Raw genomic sequence first — 22,575 nt, 5'->3', positions numbered from 1 at the left:
GTTAAGTGACTTGCCCACAGTCACACAGCAGACAAGTGGCAGAGCTGGGATTAGAACCCATGACCTCTGACTCCCAAGCCTGTGCTCTTTCCACTGAACCACGCTGCTTCTCTACCAGACTCTACTCTAGACCGTGTGCTCATTGTGGGCAGGGAATGCCACTGTTCATTGTTATATTAAACTTTCCCAAGCGTTTAGTACAGTGCTCTGCGTGCACACAGTAAGCACTCAATAAATATGATTGAATGAATGATAATTAAAAAACTGGACTAAAAGGTGTCCAGTTTCAGATCAAAATTGGACAGACCAAATGAAAAATGGCCTGTCCGCTGTACAACCGGTTGATTGTGCACCCTAGTGAGAACTCCTACCGGTGGGAGCTTCTGGCAAAATAAAGGGGTGTATGCTGGAAGCCAGGTTTATTGGAAAGAGCATGGGCTTGGGAGTGAGAGGTCACGGGTTCTAATCCCAGCTCCACCACTTGTCTGATGGGTGATCTTGGGCAAGCCACTTTAACTTCTCCAGGCCTCAGTTACCTCATCTGTAAAATGGGGATTAAGACTGTGAGCCCCATACGGGACAACCTGATTACCTTGTATCCTCCCCCCCAGCACTTAGAACAGTGCTTGGCACATAGTAAGTGCTTAATAAATGCTATCATTACTATTAGCAAATGCCAGCATTATCATTATTATTATTATTATTATTATTATCATCATCATCAGAGTGGGGAAGACAAACATCAATACATATAAATGAAATTACTTATATGGAGCTAGGGGTGCCTCAGTTGGCAGTTAGGCATACTGGACACTGAGATGCCCTAGCGAACAGAGTACGGGCCTGGGTGTCAGAAAGTCCTAGGTTCTAATTCCTGCTCTGCCACTTGTCGTGTGACCATGGGCAAGTCACATCACTTCTCTGTGCTTGGTTACCTCATCTGTAAAATGGGGATTAAGACTGTGAGCCCCATGTGGGACAGGCACCTCTGACAACCTTGTATCTACCCCAGCACTTAGCGTTCTCGCCTGTCCCGCCATCGACCCCCGGCCCACGTCCTCCCCCTGGCCTGGAATGCCCTCCCTCCGCACATCCGCCGAGCTAGCTCTCTTCCTCCCTTCAAAGCCCTACTGAGAGCTCACCTCCTCCAGGAGGCCTTCCCAGACTGAGCCCCCTCTTTCCTCTCCCCTTCCTCCCCATCCCCCCCGCCTTACCTCCTTCTCTTCCCCACAGCACCTGTATATATGTTTGTACATATTTATTACTCTACTTTACTTGTACATATTTACTATTCTATTTATTTTATTATGATTGAACGAATGAATGAATGGTACACAGTAAGCGCTGAACAAATACCTTTAAAAAAAACCTCATGCCACATGTTATGCCAGCCACACAGTATAACGTGATGATGTCACAAGTGCCATTTTGCAGAAGTACTTGGCACTTCCCTAAGCCTAGAGCATTTTGGGGGGTGGGAGGGAAACCCCGTTCCCCCTTCATCCTGCTCCCGCTAGTTCCAGTGTTATTGTACTTGTCTCCCAGATCCTTCCCTCCCACCTCCACATCAAACAGAAACTCCTCTCCAAAGGTTTTAAAGCACCAGAGCCCAGGTGGCCATTCCCCACAGGTAGAATCGGGGATGGTGGAGCTGAGCCTCAGCCACGTGGCGGACACGCTGATCGGGAGCTGTGCGACCAGAGGCGTTTCTAATGGCGAAAGGCGGCCTGACTCCTCCGGAATCCAAGTAAGCGGCTGGCCTGCGAAGCCATCTCTGGGCACTTCAGGGGGCCCCAGAAAGCAGGCCCTTCTGCTCTGATGTGGGTACTTGGTGGACACACTTGTCAGCTGTGTGAGTTCGCTATCCAACCTTGGTTTCACAGACTCCGTCCTCTCCTGGTTCTCCTCTTATCTCTCTGGTCGTTCATTCTCAGTCTCTTTTGCAGGCTCCTCCTCCCCCTCCCATCCCCTTACTGTGGGGGTTCCCTAAGGTTCAGTTCTCGGTCCCCTTCTGTTCTCGATCTACACTCACTCCCTTGGTGACCTCATTCGCTCCCACGGCTTCAGCTATCATCTCTACGCTGATGACACCCAAATCTAGATCTCTGCCCCTGCTCTCTCCCCCTCCCTCCAGGCTCACATCTCCTCCTGCCTTTGGGACATCTCCATCTGGATGTCTGCCCGCCACCTAAAACTCAACATGTCCAAGACTGAACTCCTTGTCTTCCCTCCCAAAAACTGCCCTCTCCCTGACTTTCCCATCTCTGTTGACGGCACTACCATCCTTCCCGTCTCACAAGCCCGCAACCTTGGTGTCATCCTCGACTCCGCTCTCGCTCACCCCTCACATCCAAGCCGTCACCAAAACCTGCCGGTCTTGGCTCCGCGACATCGCCAAGATCCGCCCCTTCCTCTCCATCCAAACTGCTACCTTGCTCGTTCAAGCTCTCATCCTATCCTGTTTGGACTACTGCATCGGCCTCCTCTCTGATCTCCCATCCTCGTGTCTCTCCCCACTTCAATCCATACTTCACGCCACTGCCCGGATCGTCTTTGTCCAGAAACGCTCTGGGCATGTTACTCCCCTCCTCAAAAATCTCCAGTGGCTACCAATCAATCTGCACATAAGGCAGAAACTCCTCACCCTCGGCTTCAAGGCTCTCCATCACCTCGCCCCCTCCTACCTCACCTCCCTTCTCTCCTTCTGCAGCCCAGCCCACACCCTCCTCTCCTCTGCCGCTAATCTCCTCACCGTGCCTCGTTCTCGCCTGTCCCGCCGTCGACCCCTGGCCCACATCATCCCCCTGGCCTGGAATGCCCTCCCTCTGCCCCTCCGCCAAGCTAGCTCTCTTCCTCCCTTCAAGGCCCTCCTGAGAGCTCACCTCCTCCAGGAGGCCTTCCCAGACTGAGCCCCCTCCTTCCTCTCCCCCTTGTCCCCCTCTCCATCCCCCCGTCTTACCTTCTTCCCTTCCCCACAGCACCTGTATATATGTATATGTTTGTACGTATTTATTACTCTATTTTACTTGTACATATCTATTCTATTTATTTTGTTAATATGTTTGGTTTTGTTCTCTGTCTCCCCCTTCTAGACTGTGAGCACACTGTTGGGTAGGGACTGTCACTGTATGTTGCCAACTTGTACTTCCCAAGTGCTTAGTACAGTGCTCTGCACACAGTAAGCGCTCAATGAATACGATTGATTGATTTGGGCAAGTCACCTCACTTCTCTGGGCCTCAGTTCCATCTGTAAAATGGGGATGAAGACTATGAGCCCCGCGGGGGGCAACCTGATCACCTTGTAACCCCCCCAGCGCTTAGAACAGTGCTTCATTCATTCATTCATTCCGTCGTATTTATGGAGCGCTTACTGTGGGCAGAGCACTGTAGTAAGCGCTTGGGAAGTTGGGAAGCAGCGTGGCTCAGCGGAAAGAGCCCGGGCTTTGAAGTCGGAGGTCATCGGTACAAATCCCGGCTCTGCCACTTGTCAGCTGTGTGACTTTGGGCAAGTCACTTCACTTCTCTGGGCCTCAGTTACCTCCTCTGTAAAATGGGGATTAAGACCGTGAGCCCCACGTGGGACAACCTGATCACCTTGTAAATTCCCCAGCGCTTAGAACAGTGCTTTGCACATAGTAAGCAGTTAATAAATGCCATCATTATTATTATTATTACAAGTTGGTCACATAGTAAGCTTGGTACATGGTAAGCGCGGGCGCGCTCCGACTGTGGATGCGCCGCGCCTTCCCGGCAGGGCCCCCCTTTTCCCCTCTGGCCCGTGTTCTGACTGCGCATGCGCAGCGCTCTCCAGGGCGGGGCTCCCCTCTACCCCGGCCCGGGCTCCGACCGCGCATGCGCCGCGATCTCCAGGATGGGCCTGCTTCCTTCCCCGCCCCAGTGGCGCACTCCCACTGCGCATGCTCCGCCCTCTCCGCGGCATCACCCCCTCGCCGAGGCTCTGACTGCGCATGCGCCCAGGTCTCCCCCCTCCCCCGGCTCCGTAGGCGCATGCGCAGAGCACCTTCCCTTCTCCCCCCTCCACCCGGGCTTCGACTGCGCTTGCGCCGCGCTCTATCAAGCAATCAGTTAATCGTATTTATTGAGCATTTACTGTGTGCAGAGTGCTGTACTAAGCACTTGGGAAGTACAAGTTGGCAACATGTAGAGACGGTCCCTACCCAACAGCGGGCTCACAGTCTAGAAGGGGAAGACAGACAACAAAACAAAACATATTAACAAAATAAAATAGAATAAATATGTACAAATAAAATTAATAGAGTGAAAAATAGGAAGCAAAGCCAAGTTGAAACAAAAATACCTGAGACAGCCGAGTGGGGGGTGGGGGGAGCTATCCCAGAAAGCACTGCGGCCCGGAAATTAAGATTAAGACTGTGTCCAACCCAATTATATCTACCCCAGTGCTTAGTACAGTGCCTAGCACAGAGTAAGTGTTTAAACCCCCACCCCCAAAAAAGACACTTTGGAAAAACCTCAAATAGGGGAACTCAAGAGTCAGATGTTCTGAATCTACAAATATCTCTGGCCTATTGCTTTTCTGTTCCCTCTATAGAGACAGCGAAACATATCAATCAATCAATCGTATTTATTGAGCGCTTACTGTGTGCAAAGCACTGTACTAAGCGCTTGGGAAGGACAAGTTGGCAACATCTAGAGACAGTCCCTACCCAACATGAAAGCAATAAAGTACATACTCTAAAAGAATAGCCTAAAGGGAAAACGTGGAATTGGCTCCAATGGTATAGCTTTGGGGACTGTATCGTTCATTCAATCGTATTTATTGAGCGCTTACAGTGTGCAGAGCACTGTACTAAGCGCTTGGGAGTAGGATAGTATATCGTATATCATAATATAGTACAGTATAGAGAAGCAGTGTGGTTCAGTGGCAAGAGCCCGGGCTTTGGAGTCAGAGGTCAGGGGTTGAAATCCCGACTCCGCCGCTTGTCAGCTGTGTGACCTTGGGTAAGTCACTTCAGTTGTCTGGGCCTCAGTTCCATCTGTAAAATGGGGAAGAAGCCCTTGAGCCCCGCGGGGGGCAACCTGATCACCTTGTAACCCAGCAGTGCTTTGCACATAGTAAGCGCTTAATAAATGCCATCATTATTATTATTCTTACAAGTTGGCAATATAGGAAGCTTCGTACTTAGTAAGCGCCGGCGCGCTCCGACTGCGCATGCGCCGCGCTCTCCCAGGCGGCCCCCCTTCCCCCGCCAGCCCGGGCTCAGACTGCGCATGCGCCGCGCTCTCCAGGACGGGCCTCCCCCCCCCCCCCCCCCCGTGGCACACTGCGACTGCGCACGCTCCGACCTCTCCAGGGAGGCGGGGGCCCCCTCCTCCCCTCGCCTAGGCTCCGACTGCACCCACTCCCCCCACCCCGGGCTCCGAACGCGCTTGCGTCGTGCTCCCTCCCCTCTCCCCCCCTTCCCGGGCTTCGACTGCGCATGCGCTACGCCTTCTAGGATTGAAGATATAGCTTTGGAGGCTGTATCGTTCATTCATTCACTCAATCGTATTCATTGAGCGCTTACTGTGTGTAGAGCACTGTACTAAGCGCTTGATAATAGGATAGTATATAGTATATTACTCTATAGTACAGTATAGAGAAGCAGTGTGGTTCAGTGGCAATCAATCAATCAATCAATCAATCGTATTTATTGAGCGCTTACTATGTGCAGAGCACTGTACTAAGCGCTTGGGAAGTACAAATTGGCATCACATAGAGACAGTCCCTACCCAACAGTGGGCTCACAGTCTAAAAGGGGGAGACAGAGAACAGAACCAAACATACCAACAAAATAAAATAAGTAGGATAGAAATGTACAAGTAAAATAAATAAATAAATAAATAGAGTAATAAATATGTACAACCATACATACATATATACAGGTGCTGTGGGGAAGGGAAGGAGGTAAGACGGGGGGATGGAGAGGGGGACGAGGGGGAGAGGAAAGAAGGGGCTCAGTCTGGGAAGGCCTCCTGGAGGAGGTGAGCTCTCAGCAGGGCCTTGAAGGGAGGAAGAGAGCTAGCTTGGCGGATGGGCAGAGGGAGGGCATTCCAGGCCCGGGGGATGACGTGGGCCGGGGGTCGATGGCGGGACAGGCGAGAGCGAGGTACAGTGAGGAGATTAGTGGTGGAGGAGCGGAGGGTGCGGGCTGGGCAGTAGAAGGAGAGAAGGGAGGTGAGGTAGGAGGGGGCGAGGTGATGGACAGCCTTGAAGCCCAGGGTGAGGAGTTTCTGCCTGATGCGCAGATTGATCGGTAGCCATTGGAGGTTTTTGAGGAGGGGAGTAATATGTCCAGAGCGTTTCTGGACAAAGATAATCCGGGCAGCAGCATGAAGTATGGATTGAAGTGGAGAGAGACACGAGGATGGGACATCAGAGAGAAGGCTAGTGCAGTAGTCCAGACGGGATAGGATGAGAGCTTGAATTAGCAGGGTAGCGGTTTGGATGGAGAGGAAAGGGCGGATCTTGGCAATGTTGCGGAGCTGAGACCGGCAGGTTTTGGTGACGGCTTGGATGTGAGGGGCAAGAGCCCGGGCTTTGGAGTCAGACGTCAGGGGTTCGAAGCCCGCTCCACCGCTTGTCACCTGTGTGACCTTGGGCAAGTCACCTAACTTCTCTGGGCCTCAGTTACCTCCTCTGTAAAATGGGGATTAAGACCGTGAGCCCCACGTGGGACAACCTGATCACCTTGTAAATTCCCCAGTGCTTTGCACATAGTAAGCACTTAATAAATGCCATCATTATTATTATTCCTCTACATGACCTGAAAATATCATACAGCCTGTGCCTTGTGAGATCATTACACTGTGTCCCTCACCCAGCAAAACAGGAAGCAGTTTTGTGAGGCCACCCCTGCTACTAAACTGGGCCACTCGCTCCAGTCCTGGGAAGGATACAAGCAAATTGGGCTGGACACAGTCCCAGTTCCACATGGGGCTCACAGTCTCAATCCTCATTTTACAGATGAGGTAACTGAAGCACAGAGAAGTCCAGTGACTTGCCCAAAGTCATACAGCAGACAAATGGCAGAGCCAGGATTAGAACCCAGCCCTTCTGACTCCCAGGCCTGTGCTCTAGCCGCTGTGCCATGCTGCTTCTTAGCTCAACCCCTGCAGTGCCCACCAGTTGTGAAACAGGCTTGAAGGAGCGGAAACCCTGCCACCCAACTCCAAGAACCCTCCAGGTTGCAGGAAACCCTGCTCAGTAACTGTGATGGAGCAACAACCAAGTTGCCCCGCCTCAGTGCAGCTGAGTACGCCTACTCTCCAAGGCTCTGGGTCTTTCACCCTGTCCCCTGCAGGCCCTTTCCCAGCTCAACTCCCTGACGCACCACTTGCTGCCCCCCAACTCCACCTCTAGATCATTCTGGAAAGGAGGACTGCTCTGGATGCCTGGGCTTAAAGGTTGCAATTCTGAATTCATTCAATCACATTTTTTGAAGTTGTCTTGGTCATCAGCTCCTCCTTGGAGCATCCCCCAGTATTCAGCTCAAAGGCCAGGGCAGGTAAGGTGGCAGCTGTGGAAACCCCTTGGGCACAGGGGCCAGCAGATCCTGGGTATGCAGGACAACTTCCCAGGGTGTGGCCAGGTAGACTGGCTTTATGGCCCTGTTTCCCTCCCACTAATCTGCTCTCACCACTGAGGGGAAGTGGGAGGAGAGAGACCAACAATATCACCGTACTTAAATTCTTTAAAAAACGAAAACCCAACCCTGTAGAAATATTTTATTTCTCAGTACAGTGGGAAGGATGTTAAGGAAGGAGACACAGTACTTAACAAATACCATTATCATTATTAGATACACTATATATAGTGTAATAATAATATCTAATAATAGATGTAGTAATGTAGATAATAGTAATAGATAATATCTAATATTAGATACATGGGAAGCAGTGTGGCTCAGTGGAAAGAGCCCGGGTTTAGGAGTCAGAGGTCCTGGGTTCTAATCCCGGCTCTGCCACTTGTTTGCTGTGTGACTTTGGGCAAGTCACTTAACTTCTCTGGGCCTCAGTTCCCTCATCTGTAAAATGGGGATTAAGACTATGAGCCCCACATGGGGGAACCTGATTACCTTGTATCCCCTCCAGCACTTAGAACAGTGCTTAGCACATAGTAAGCACTTAACAAATGCCATCATCATCATACACAAGCCCCCAGCCAACACCGCTCCCATAGCTTTGGCCCATTCATTCATTCATGGCTGTCTCCGGACGACACGGTCTCTTCTGCTGCTCTCTCCAGTGGAGGCCTCTTCTTCTCCCACTCCCCCAGACTCACCGGAAAAGGAGGAGGTGTCGGTTTCCTTCTCGCCCCCCAATGTCGCTTTCGCACTATCCCTCCTCCCCCTTCCCTTTCCTTCCCTTCCTTTGAAGCCCACATTATTCGCCTTTACCACCCCCTCCAGATTCTTGTAGCCGTCATCTACCGCCCTCCCGGCCCCACCTCCAACTTCTTTAACTACTTTGACCCCTTCCTCACCTTCCTTCTCTCCTTTTCCGTGCCCACTCTGATCCTCGGAGACTTCAACATCCACATGGATATCCCTGATGATTCCTCTGCCGCCCACCTTCTATCTCTCCTCGACGCTGCCAAGCTCTTGCTCCACCCCACCTCACCCACTCACCAACTTGGTCATACCCTCGACCTCATCATCTCCTATCGCTGCACTGTGTCCACCCTCACCAACTCTGAAATCCCTCTCTCTGATCATAATCTTCTCACCTGCCTCCTCACTCACACTCCTTTCCCCTGTAAATCCATATTACTCCCTCATAGAGATCTCCGCTCTCTTGACCCCATCCATCTTTCTGAGCGCCTCACACCCCACCTCGCCTCCCTCTCCTCTCTACCTAGTCTTGATGATCAGATCACTGCTCTCAACTCTACCCTTTCTACTCAGCTAGACTCACTCGCTCCCCTTTCCCTTCGACGCTCTCGTACCACTAACCCACAGCCCTGGATCACTGCCACTGTCCGCCTCCTTCGCTCTTATGCTCGAGCTGCCGAACGCTGCTGGCGAAAGTCTAAACACCATGCCAACCTCGTTCACTTCAAGTTTATCCTTTCCTGCCTTAACTCAGCCCTCTCCTCTGCCAGACAAAACTATTTCTCCTCCCTTATTGACACCCATGCCCATCACCCTCGCCAGCTCTTCTGTACATTCAACTCCCTTCTCAGGCCTCCAGTTCCTCCCCCTCCTCCTTCCCTCACCCCCAACGATCTGGCCTCCTACTTCATTAACAAAATTAAATCCATCAGGTCCGACCTCCCTAAAGTCACTTCCCCCGCTTCTCCAACCCCCCGGCTCTCAACACTCTCTGCTACTCTCCCATCCTTCCCAGCAGTATCCTCAGAGGAGCTCTCCTCCCTCCTCTCAAGTGCTACTCTGGCCACCTGTGCTTCTGACCCCATTCCCTCTCATCTCATGAAATCTCTCGCTCCATCCCTTCTCCCCTCCTTAACTTCCATCTTCAACTGCTCACTCTCCACTGGTTCCTTCCCCTCTGCCTTCAAACATGCCCATGTCTCTCCCATCCTAAAAAAACCCTCTCTTGACCCCACCTCACCTTCTAGTTATCGCCCCATATCCCTTCTACCATTTCTTTCCAAACTCCTTGAACGAGTTGTCTACACGAGCTGCCTCGAATTCCTCAACACCAACTCTCTCCTCGACCCCCTCCAGTCTGGCTTCCGTCCCCTACATTCCAGGGAAACTGCCCTCTCAAAGGTCACCAATGACCTCCTGCTTGCCAAATCCAACGGCTCATACTCCATCCTACTCCTCCTCGACCTCTCAGCTGCCTTTGACTTTGTGGACAACCCACTTCTCCTCAACACGCTATCTGACCTTGGCTTCACAGACTCCGTCCTCTCCTGGTTCTCCTCTTATCTCTCTGGTCGTTCATTCTCTGTCTCTTTTGCAGGCGACTCCTCCCCCTCCCATCTCCTTACTGTGGGGGTTCCCCAAGGTTCAGTGCTTGGTCCCCTTCTGTTCTTGATCTACACGCACTCCCTTGGTGACCTCATTCACTTCCACAGCTTCAACTATCATCTCTACGCTGATGACACCCAGATCCACATCTCTGCCCCTGCTCTCTCCCCCTCTCTCCAGGCTCGCATCTCCTCCTGCCTTCAGGACATCTCCATCTGGATGTCTGCCCGCCACCTAAAACTCAACATGTCCAAGACTGAGCTCCTTGTCTTCCCTCCCAAACCCTGCCCTCTCCCTGACTTTCCCATCTCTGTTGACGGCACTACCATCCTTCCCATCTCACAAGCCCGCAACCTTGGTGTCATCCTCGACTCCGCTCTCTTATTCACCCCTCACATCCAAGCCGTCACCAAAACCTGCCGGTCTCAGCTCCGTAACATTGCCAAGATCCGCCCTTTCCTCTCCATCCATACCGCTACCCTGCTCATTCAAGCTCTCATCCTATCCCATCTGGACTACTGCATCAGCCTTCTCTCACTGTTGGTTAGGGACTGTCTCTATCTGTTGCCAACTTGTACTTTCCAAGCGCTTAGTACAGTGCTCTGCACACAGTAAGCGCTCTATAAATCATCATCATCATCAATCGTATATATTTTGATTGATTCATTCATTCATTCATTTAACCGTATTTATTGAGCGCTTACTGTGTGCAGAGCACTGTACTAAGCGCTTGGGAAGTACAAGTTGGCAACATATAAAGACGGTCCCCACCCAGCAGCGGGCTCACATTCTAGCAGGCCCATTATCCCTGGAGGAGCCCAAGTAGCAAGCAAACCCCTCCCACCCTCTAAGCTGCCTGTACCCCCAACCCGGGCAGCAAAAGAGTCTGGTGGGGAGGGTCTCTTAGCTGGTGCAGGTGGCTTCTTTGTAAATTGGAGGGGAATTGTCCTTGGACAGGGAAAGGTTTTAAAAGTTGCACTGGGAAAGCAGCTGCAAAGTCCTGAAGTTGTTCATCCCTATGATGATTTGGGTTGTTATCACCCTCCCCCAAGCAGGGGATTCCACTGTGTTTCCCACCAGGAAACATCCAAGCCGTCACCAAAACCTGCCGGTCTCAGCTCCGCAACATTGCCAAGATCCGCCCTTTCCTCTCCATCCAAACCGCTACCCTGCTTGTTCAAGCTCTCATCCTATCCCGTCTGGACTACTGTATCAGCCTCCTCTCCGATCTCCCATCCTCTTGTCTATCCCCACTTCAATCCATGCTTCACGCTGCTGCCCAGATGGTCTTTGTCCTGAAATGCTCTGGGCATGTTACTTCCCTCCTCAAAAATCTCCAGTGGCTACCAATCAACCTGTACATCAGGAAGAAACTCCTCACCCTGGGCTTCAAGGCTCTCCATCACCTCGCCCCCTCCTACCTCACCTCCCTTCTCTCCTTCTACAGCCCAGCCCGCACCCTCCGCTCCTCTGCCAATAATCTCCTCACCGTGCCTCATTCTCGCCTGTCCCGCTGTCAACCTCCGGCCCACGTCATCCCCCTGGCCTGGAATGCCCTCCCTCCCCACATCAATCAATCAATCAATCGTATTTATTGAGCGCTTACTGTGTGCAGAGCAATGTACTAAGTGTTTGGGAAGTACAAGTTGGCAACATATGGAGATGGTCCCTACCCAACAGTGGGCTCACAGTCTAGAAGGGGGAGACAGAGAACAAAACATATTAACAAAATAACATAAATAGAATAGATATGTACAAGTAAAATAGAGTAATAAATATGTACAAACATATATACAGGTGCTAAAGGGAAGGGAAGGAGGCAAGGCAGGGGGGTGGAGAGGGGGAGGAGTGGGAGAGGAAGGAGGGGGCTCAGTCTGGGATGGCCTCCTGGAGGAGATGAGCTCTCAGTAGGGCCTTGAAGGGAGGAAGAGAGCTAGCTTGGCAGATGTTGGGAGGGAGGGCATTCCAGGCCAGGGGGTTGATGGGGGCCGGGGGGTTGACGGCGGGACAGGCGAGAACGAGGCACGGTGAGGAGATTAGCGGCAGTGGAGCGGAGGGTGCAGGCTGGGCTGTAGAAGGAGAGAAGGGAGGTGAGGTAGGAGGGGGCGAGGTGATGGAGAGCCTTGAAGCCCAGGGTGAGGAGTTTCTTCCTGATGCGCAGGTTGATTGGTAGCCACTGGAGATTTTTGAGGAGGGGAGTAACATGCCCAGAGCGTTTCTGGACAAAGACAATCCAGGCAGCAGCATGAAGTATGGATTGAAGTGGGAAGAGACAAGAGGATGGGAGATCGGAGAGGAGGCTGATACAGTAGTCCAGACAGGATACAATGAGAACTTGAACGAGCAGGGTAGCGGTTTGGATGGAGAGGAAAGGGCCGATCTTGGCGGTGTTGCGGAGCTGAGACCGGCAGGTTTTGGTGACGGCTTGGATGTGAGGGGTGAATGAGAGAGCGGAGTCGAGGATGACACCAAGGTTGTGGGCTTGTGAGACGGGAAGGATGCTAGTGCCGTCAACAGTGATGGGGAAGTCAGGGAGAGGGCAGGGTTTGGGAGGGAAGACAAGGAGTTCAGTCTTGGACATGTTGAGTTTTAGGTGGCGGGCAGACATCCAGATGGAGATGTCCTGAAGGCAGGAGGAGATGCGAGCCTGGAGGGAGGGAGAGAGAGCAGGGGCAGAGATGTAGATTTGGGTGTCATCAGCATAGAGATGATAGTTGAAGCCGTGGGAGCGAATGAGGTCACCAAGGGAGTGAGTGTAGATCGAGAACAGAAGGGGACGAAGAACTGAACCTTGAGGAACCCCCACAGTAAGGGGATGGGAGGGAGAGGAGGAGCCTGCAAAAGAGACTTCACATCCGCCAAGCTAGCTCCCTTCCTCCTTTCAAGGCCCTACTGAGAGCTCACCTCCTCCAAGAGGCCTTCTCAGACTGAGCCCCCTCCTTCCTCTCCCCCTCCTCCCCCTCTCCACCCCCCCGCCTTACCTCCTTCCCTTCCCCACAGCACCTGTATATATGTATATATGTTTGTACGTATTTATTACTCTATTTATTTTACTTGTACATATCCATTCTATTTATTTTATTTTGTTAATATGTTTTGTTTTGTTCTCTGTGTCCCCCTTCTAGACTGTGAGCCCACTGTTGGGTAGGGACCGTCTCCATATGTTGCCAATTTGTACTTCCCAAGTGCTTAGTACAGTGCTCTGCACACAGTAAGCGCTCAATAAATACGATTGATGATGATGATGATATGTACAAGTAAAATAAGTAGAGTAATAAATCTGTACAAACATATATACAGGTACTGTGGGGAGGGGAAGGAGGTAGGGCAGAGGGATGGGGAGGAGGAGAGGAAAAAGGGGGCTCAGTCTGGGAAGGCCTCTTGGAGGAGGTGAGCTCTCAGGAGGGCTTTGAAGGGATGAAGAGAGCTAGCTTGGCGGATGTGTAGAGGGAGGGCATTCCAGACCAGGGGAAGGACGTGGGCCCGGGGGTCAATGGCAGGACAGGTGAGAACGAGGTACAGTGAGGAGGTTAGTGGTGGAAGAGGAGCGGAGGGTGCGGGCTGGGCTGCAGAAGGAGAGAAGGGAGGTGAGGTAGGAGGGGGTGAGGTGATGGAGAGCCTTGAAGCCGAGTGAGGAGTTTGTGCTTGAACCTTCAACACTGTGAACCACCTCCTGTTCCTGGAAACATTATCCAACCTTGGCTTCACTGGCACTGTTCTCTCCTGGTTCTCCTCCTACCTCTCTGGACACTCATTCTCAATCTCTTTTTGGAACTCCTCATCTGCCTTCCACCCCCTAACTGTGGGAGTCATTCATTCATTCAATTGTATTTATTGAGCGCTGCACTTGGAAAGTACAATTCAGCAACAGATAGAGACAATCCCTACCCAAAGGGCTCACAGTCTAGAAGTGGGGAGACAGACAACAAAACAAAACAAGTAGAAATAAATAAATAGAATTAAATAGAGTAGAATAGAAACAAAATAAATAGAATTATAGATATATACACATTAATAAAATAAATAGAATAATAAATATGTACATAATCATAATAATGATGGTATTTATTAAGTGCTTATGTGCCAGGCACTGTTCAAAGCGCTGGTATATAAACACAAGCGCTGTGTGGCGGGGAGAGAGATAGAGCAGAGGGAGGGAGTAGGGGTGATGGGCAAGGGAAGAGGAGCAGAGGAAAAGGGGGGCTTAGTCTGGGAAGGCCTCCTGGAGGAGGTGAGCTTTCCATAGGCTTTGAAGGGGGGAAGTGTGCTAGTTTGGCGGATGTGAGTTGGGGGGGGGCGGGGCATTCCAGGCCAGAGGTAGGATGTGGGCCAGGGGTCAGCGGTGAGATGGGAGAACGAGGCACAGTGAGGAGGTTAGCGGCAGAGGAGCGGAGTGTGAAGGCTGAGCTGTAGAAGGAGAGAAGGGAGGTGAAGTAAGAGGGGGGTAAGGTGATGGAGAGCTTTGAAGCCAGTAGTGAGGAGTTTTTGCTTCTAATCCCTTCTCTGACACATGTTTGCTGTGTGACCTTGGGCAAGGCACTTAACTTCTCTGGGCCTCAGTTACCTCATCTGTAAAATGGGGATTAGGAGTGTGAGCTCCATATGGGGCAGAAACTGTATCTACCCCAGTGCTTAGAACAGTTCTTGGCACACGGTAAGGGATTAACAAGTACCATAATTATTACTATTAAGGAGCTTAGACTATAATTGGGGAGACAGACATTAAAATGAATTTCAGGCAGACAAAAAAAGCAGAGTATAAGTATGTGTACATGAGTGCCAAGGGGTGGGGTGAGTATCAGAGCTGATTTGCTTGTATCCACCCTAGCACTTAGTACAGTGCCTGGCACATAGTAAGTGCTTAACAATTGCCAGGATGATGATGATGATGATGTTGATGATGATGATGATGAGGGTACAGAGCCAAGTGCATAAGGGAAATGAAATGAGGGCAAATAGAGAAGGCCTAACCAAGCCACTTGGAGGAGATGTCCTCTAGACTGTAAACTCATTGTGGGCAAGGAACATGTCTACCATCTCTGTTATATTGTACTCTCCCAAGACTTAGTACAGTGCTCTGCACAAAATAAGGACCCAATAAATACCATTGATGACATAATTTTGAAGGAGGAGGGAGTTCAAGGCCCATTGGAGGAAGTGGTGAAATAGAGTTACAGTGAGTAGGTTGGTGTTAGAGTAATAAAGTGTGCAGGCTAGGTTGTAGTGTTGTCTTATGCTGTCGAGTCAGCAGAAGGTGTTCTGCGTCTACCAGCGGGGTGCCGCGGGGGGCAACCACCTGGCCGCCGTCATCGATTTCTCCATGCCCCGAGCTGCCCCCAGCCCGGCAGGCCCGCAGGTAGTAATACTAATGATGCCATTTGTTAAGTGCTGACTATGTGCCAAGCCCTGTTCTAAGCGCTGGGGGGATACAAGGTCATCAGGTTATCCCACATGGGGCTCATGGTCTTCATCCCCATTCTATAATAATGATGGCATTTGTTAAGCGCTTACTGCCAAGCACTATGTGCCAAGCACTGTTCTAAGCGCTGGGGGGAATACAAGGGCATCAGGTTGTGTATAGATATACTTGTATATATCTGTACATTCATTCATTCATTGAATCATATTTATTGAGCGCTTACTGTGTGCAGAGCACTGTACTAAGCGCTTGGGAAGTACAAGTTGGCAATGTATAGAGACGGTCCATACCCAACAGTGGGCTCACAGTCTAGAAGGGGGAGACAGACAACAAAACAAAACATATTAACAAAATAAAATAAATAGAATAGTAAATATGTACAAGTAAAATAGAGTAATAAATATGTACAAACATATATACATGTGCTGTGGGGAGGGGAAGGAGGTAAGATGGGGAGGGGGAGGAAGGGGAGAGGAAGGAGTGGGCTCAGTCTGGGAAGGCCTCCTGGAGGAGGTGAGCTCTCAGTAGGGCTTTGAAGGGAGGAAGAGAGCTATCTTGGCGGATGTGTGGAGGGAGGGCATTCCAGGCTGGGGGAGGACGTGGGCTGGGGGTCGACGGCGGGACAGGCGAGAATGAGGCATAGTGAGGAGGTGAGTGGCAGAGGAGCGGAGGGTGCGGGCTGGGCTGTAGAAGGAGAGAAGGGAGGTGAGGTAGGAGGGGGCGAGGTGATGAACAGCCTTGAAGCCGAGAGTGAGGAGTTCTTGCCTGATGCGTAGGTTGATTGGTAGCCACTGGAGATTTTTGAGGAGGGGAGTAACATGCCCAGAGCGTTTCTGCACAAAGATGATCCGGGCAGCAGCGTGAAGTATAGATTGAAGTGGGGGGAGACAGGAGGATGGGAGATCAGAGAGGAGGCTGATGCAGTAATCCAGTCGGGATAGGATGAGAGATTGAACCAGCAGGGTAGCAGTTTGGATGGAGAGGAAAGGGCAGATTTACTACTCTATGTATTTTACTTGTACATATTTACTATTCCATTTATTTTGTTAATGATGTACATATAGCCATAATTCTATTTGTTCTGATGATTTTGACACCTGTCTATATGTTTTGTTGTCTGTCTCCCCCTTCTAGACTGTGAGCCCTTTGTTGGGTAGGGACCGGCTCTCTATGTTGCCGACTTGTAATTCCCAAGTACAGTGCTCTGCACATAGTAAGCGCTCAATAAATACGATTGATGATGATGATGATGTGCACACAGTAAGCGCTCAATAAATATGATTGAATGAATGAATGAATTAATCTCTGACCCATAGCATCATAGATATTCCTGATGCCCCTTCTGCTTCCCACCTTGGATCGCCTCTCAACTCCACTGACCTCCTGCTCAACCGCATCTCACCCACTCACCAACTTGGACACATGTTTGATTTTATCAACTCTAGTCCTTGCACAGTCTCTACCCTCACCAACTCTGAAATCCCTCAATCTGACCACAACCTCCCCACTTGTATTCTTTCACACATACCTCCTCCCCATAAATAATAATAATAATAATAATGATGGCATTTATTAAGCACTTACTATGTGCAAAGCACTGTTCTTAGCGCTGGGGAGGTTACAAGATGATCAGGTTGTCCCACGGGGGGCTCACAGTCTTAATCCCCATTTTACAGATGAGGTAACTGAGGTCCAGTGAAGTGACTTACCCAAAGTCACACAGCTGACAATTGGCAGAGAAGGGATTTGAACCCATGACCTCTGACTCCAAAGCCTGTGCTCTTTCCACTGAGCCACGCTGCTTCTCTAATCTGTACTGTTGCCCCACAGAGACCTCCAGTTTTTTTACCCGATCCAATTTTCTCAACTCATCATGCCCCACTTAGCCTCCATACCCAATATACTTTCCCTTGATGACCAAATTGATGCCCTCAACACCACCCTTTCTACTGAACTCAACTCATTCGCTCCCCTATCCCTTTGTCCATCTTGGACCACTAACCCACTGCCTTGGATTGCCTCCACAGTCTGCCTCCACTCCAGTGTATGAGCTGCTGCTGCCCAGCACAGGTGAGTTTTGACTTATAGCAGATTGCCTTCCACTTGCTTGTAATAGATTTGTAAAATGAGGTAGGAGGGGGAGAGCTGTGTGAATGCTTTAAAGATGATGGTAAGGAGTTTCTGTTTGATGTAGAGATGGAAGAATAACCTGTGTTGAGCCTGCAGCAAACCACTTTACTAGTGACTGTTTGTGATCCCGCGAACAAATAACGACAAACAAAGAAGAGACTCGCGAAGGCACTCGTGGTGTACTTGAAGGTAGTTGCCAGTCCATGTAGGGTCGGAGCATGGAGGGAGATATGGCCTTCTCTCCCTGCTCTACCCAGTAACGGGCCTGGACCAATCAATGACTGCCATGTAGAGCCACAGCTGCAACGCCTAACGCAGATAAAAGGCACTCATTTTGAGTCATGAGAGAGCAGCAGAAGCAGGGGAAAGTAGCAGCACTTGGAAGCAGACAGAAGTATCAGCCAAATGGGCTCCCTTGACCAGCAGACTGGTACTGGACCCTGGGTGGGGGAGAGAGAGAGAGAGAGAGTGTGTGTGTGTGTATGAGTGTGACTCCCTTGCGCGTTGGTAAAACTAAGTAAAAAACTTTCCACAGTAACCTTGGTGGACGGTGCTGTGGTTTGACTCTATTATGAGCCGGGGGCTCGCGACATAACAATTGGAGGCTTTTGAGCTGTGGGGCAATGTGGACTGAACAGTTTTTAAGAAAAATGATCCAGGCAGCAGAGTGAAGTATGGGCTGGAGTGGGGAGAGACAGGAGACAGGGAAGTCAGCAAGGAGGCTGATGCAGTAGTCACGGTGAGATAGGATCAGGATGCTTAGATCAGGATGGAAGCAGTTTCAGTGGCAAAGAAGGCACAGGTTCTAGAAATGTTGAAATGTCCCACTCCCCAAAACTCACTGGGAAAAGGAAAGGAATTGACTTCCTTCTCATGCTTTCTCACCAGCCCACCTACCCCAACCCTTTCTTTCCCTTCCTTTAAAGTCCATATCAACTGCCTCTGACACCCACTCCAGTTACTAGTAATGGTCATCTACTACCCCCCAGACCCCACCTCCAACTTTCTGAACCACTTTGTTCCCTTTCTCACATCACCTCTCCAGAGGGGTCCTCATTTTCTTAATAATAATCGTAGTCATAATAACGGTATTTGTTAAGCACTTACTATGTGCCAGCACTGTACTAAGTGCTGGGAAGGATACAAGCAAATAGAGTTGGACACAGTCCCTGTCCCATATGGGGCTCACAGTTAAGATTCACTGAGAAAGGAGGAGGCCTTGGCTTCCTTCTCACACTCCAGTGTCACTTTCACATGATTCCACTCCCCTATCCCTTTCTTTCCCTTCCTTTGAAGCCCATATCATCAGTCTCTGCCACCCACTCCAGATTCTAGTATCAGTCATCTATCCCCTCCCAGGTCCCACTTCCAACTTCTTTAACCATTTTGATCCCTTCCTCACATTATCTTTCTCCATGCCAACACTGATCCTCGGGTACTTCAATAATAATAATTGTGGTATTTGTTAAGCGCTTAACTATGTGCAAGGCACTGTACTAAGTGCTGGGGTGGATACAAGCAGATCGGGTTGGACACAGTCCCTGGCCCACATGGGCTCACAGTCTCAGTCCCCAACATCTCCTCCAAGAAGCCTTGCAGGAATAATTTCTCTACTCCCTCAGGTTGTTTCCCCCAACTACAACCACAGCACTTCTGTTCCAATTATGCACTTGTATATTCACAATCAGCCATAGCACTATCTTATATCCTAACAAGTACTAATTCGTATACATTTCACTTTCCTCTGTGTGGTTCAGCGGAAAGAGAACAGGCTTGGGAGTCAGAGGTCATGTGTTCTAATCCCGGCTCCGCCACCTGTCTGCTGTGTGACTTTGGGCAAGTCTCTTAACTTCTTTGTGCCTCAGTTACCTCATCTGTAAAATGGGAATTAAGACTGAGCCCCACGTGGGACAACCTGATTACCTTGTATCTACCCCAGCGCTTAGGGCAGTGCTTGGCACATAGTAAGCGCTTAACAAATGCCATTATTATTATTAAAAGTATTGATGTCGTAAAAAAAGTCCTGAGATGACAATAGAGAGGATGTTACCTATAGAGAAGAAACTTTGGTTTCACTAACACTGTCCTCTCAATCAATCATATTTATTTAGTGCTTACTGTGCACACAGCACTGTACTAAGCACTTGGGAGAGTACAGTATCAGAGTTGGTAGGCACATTCCCCGCCCACAATGTGCGTAAATAAATAAGGTACGGCTATGTACATAAGAGCTGTGGGGAATGTACATATGGGTATGTACATATCCATAATGTATTTATATTAATGTCTGTCTCCCCCTCTAGACTGTAAACTCACTGTGGGCAGGGAACGTGCCTACCAACTCTGCTTTATTCCACTCTCTCAAGTGCTTAAGACAGTGTCCTGCACACACTAAGTGTACAATAAATACGACTGATTGACTAATGGATATATGAGTGCTGTGGGCCTGAGGGCGGGGTAGATAAAGGGTGAAAATTCAAGTGCAAGGGTGATGCAGAAGGGAGTGGGAGAAGGGGAAATGCGGGCCTAGTCGGGGAAAGCCTCTTGGGAGGAGATAGGCCTTCAACAAGGCTTTAAGGTGGGGAGGGAGATCACCTGTTGGATATGAAAAGGGAGGGCATTCCAGGCCAGAGGCAGGATGTGGGCTAGGGGTTGGCGACGACATAAATAAGATCAAGGTACAGTGCTTAGTTTGGCATTAGAGGAGCGAACTGTGTCAGCTGGGTTGTAGTAGGAAAGCAGCAAGGTTAGTTAGGAGCGACCACTTCTTGAAGAGTGGGGAAACTTGGACCGAACATTTTTGTAGAAAAATAATCCAAGCAGCAGAGTGAAGTACAAACTGGAGTGAGGAGAGTCAGGAGGGAGGGAGATCAGCAAGGGGGCTGATGCTGCAATCAAGGTGGGATAGGACAAGTGTTTGGATTAATGAGGTAGTAGTTTGGATGCAGAGGAAATGGTGAACTTTAGCGATGCTGTAAAGGTTGAACTGAGGATTTGGTAGCAGATTGAATATGTGGGTTAAATGAGAGAGATGAGTCAAGAATAACACCAAGGTTATGGGCTTGTGAGACAGGAAGGATGGTGGTGCTGTCCACAGTGATGGGAAAGGCAGGAAGAGAAGAGGGGGGGAAAGCTAAAGCAGGTGAAATGGACGAGGTCGGCCTGATTTCTGGGTTTCCATCAGCAGGGTTAGGGGGAGAAGTGAGTTAGGTTTGATGGAGAGGGTGGTGTTGGGGGTATCAATTTGTACATCAAGAGAAGGTAGTTTGGGTACGGAGCCCAAAAGGGGCACAGTGACATTAGAAAATTGAAGCACTTCAAAAGATCAGAGGTCTCTGTGGAGGAACTGGACAGATTTGCAGGTGGGAAGTGTGTTCGAGAGAAGACAGATGAGGAAGATGTGGTCGGATAGAGGGAGTCCAGAGTGGGAGAGTAGAAATTGTACAGGGACTAGAGATGATGAGATTGAGTGTGTGACCGAGTTGGTGAGTGTGAGGTGGGTTGGAGAAAGAGGTTGGTGGAACTGAGTAGTGAAAGGAGCAGCTTGGCGTAGTGGATAAAGCACAGGGCTGGGAGTCAAAAGGTCATGGGATCTAATCTTGGCTCCGCCACTAGTCTGCTGTGTGACCTTGGGCAAATCACTTCACTTCTCTGGGCCACAGTTACCTCATCTGTAAAATAATGATGGTATTTGTTAAGTGCTTACTATGTGCCAAGCACTGTTCTAAGCACTGGGGTAGATACAAGGTAATCAGGTTGTCCCATGTGGAGCTCACAGTCTTAATGCCCATTTTACAGGTGAGGTAACAGGCACAGAGAATTTAAGTGACTTGCCCAAAGTCACACAGTTGATAAGTGGCAGAGCTGGGATTAGAACCCACGACCTCCGACTCCCAAGACCGTGCTCATTCCACTAAACCATGTTTACCCTCATAGCCTCTTGCTTTCCATTCTCTACTATTTAAGCACTTCGCCCTCTTATTTGTATATTATTTGTTGTCTGTCTGCCCCCAAAAGATTTAAACTCCTTGTGTCAGGGATCATGACTTCTACCTCTACAGTATTCTCCCAAGCAATTTGTGTAGTGCTCTGCTCATAGTGGGTACTTGATAAATACTATTGATTGTTGAGTGTGGCTCATCCATCACTCAAACATGTTGGGGGCAATTAAGATGTTGGATTTGAGTGTGTGGGATAACCCGCTTTGAGCCAACACCACCAGATTAAGGTGGTGTTGAGCCAACACCACCAGATCAATCAATACTATTGATTGTTGAGTGTGGCTCATCCATCACTCAAACATGTTGGGGGCAATTAAGATGTTGGGTTTGAGTGTGTGGGGTAACCCGCTTTGAGCCAACACCACCAGATTAAGGAGTAACATGAAAGAAGCAGTGGCTGAAAATCACCTTCAACCAATAGGAGGACATCAACTACAAAGCTCCAAGACCAGCAAATACAGGATGAAGGAGTAAGAATGCCTGGAGATTATTCTCAAGGATAACAAGTACAGAGGGTGGCTTTGCTCCTTGCCTGCTGTATGACCTTAGGCAAGTCACTGAACTTCTCTGTGCCTCAGTTACCTCACCTGTAAAATGAAGATTCATTATCTACTCTCCCTACCGTGGTATTTGTTATGCACTTACTATGTGCCAGGCACTGTGCTAAGCACTGGGGTGGAGTGGGGTAGACTGTGAACCCCGTATGGAACAGAGACTGTGCCCATCCTGATTTTCTTGTATCTACCCCAGCACTTAGTACAGTGCTTGGCACATAATAAGTACTTAACAAATACTGCAATCATTATAGTTTGATTCAAATATAATAAAGAATAATAATAGTAAGGAACCAGAGCAAAATATTTTCTTCAGTAAACAGAACAGGAACACAGGAAATTTAAGGGTAGCAATTACCAAGAATCAAGCATACAGAGAGGAAAGAGTAAGAGCAAGGGGGGACCACCCCCCACCACCATAAAGGGAGACCAAAAGATGACCTTTGATCACAAAGATGGTACTGGATGAAGAGAGAGATCAAGGAGAATGAAATCATACCAACCTTTTCTTCATG

The sequence above is a fragment of the Tachyglossus aculeatus genome, chromosome X2 (genome assembly GCF_015852505.1).
Source record: "Tachyglossus aculeatus isolate mTacAcu1 chromosome X2, mTacAcu1.pri, whole genome shotgun sequence".
In the NCBI taxonomy this organism is placed as follows: Eukaryota; Metazoa; Chordata; class Mammalia; order Monotremata; family Tachyglossidae; genus Tachyglossus; species Tachyglossus aculeatus.
Note: the sequence above shows the minus strand (reverse complement) of the source record.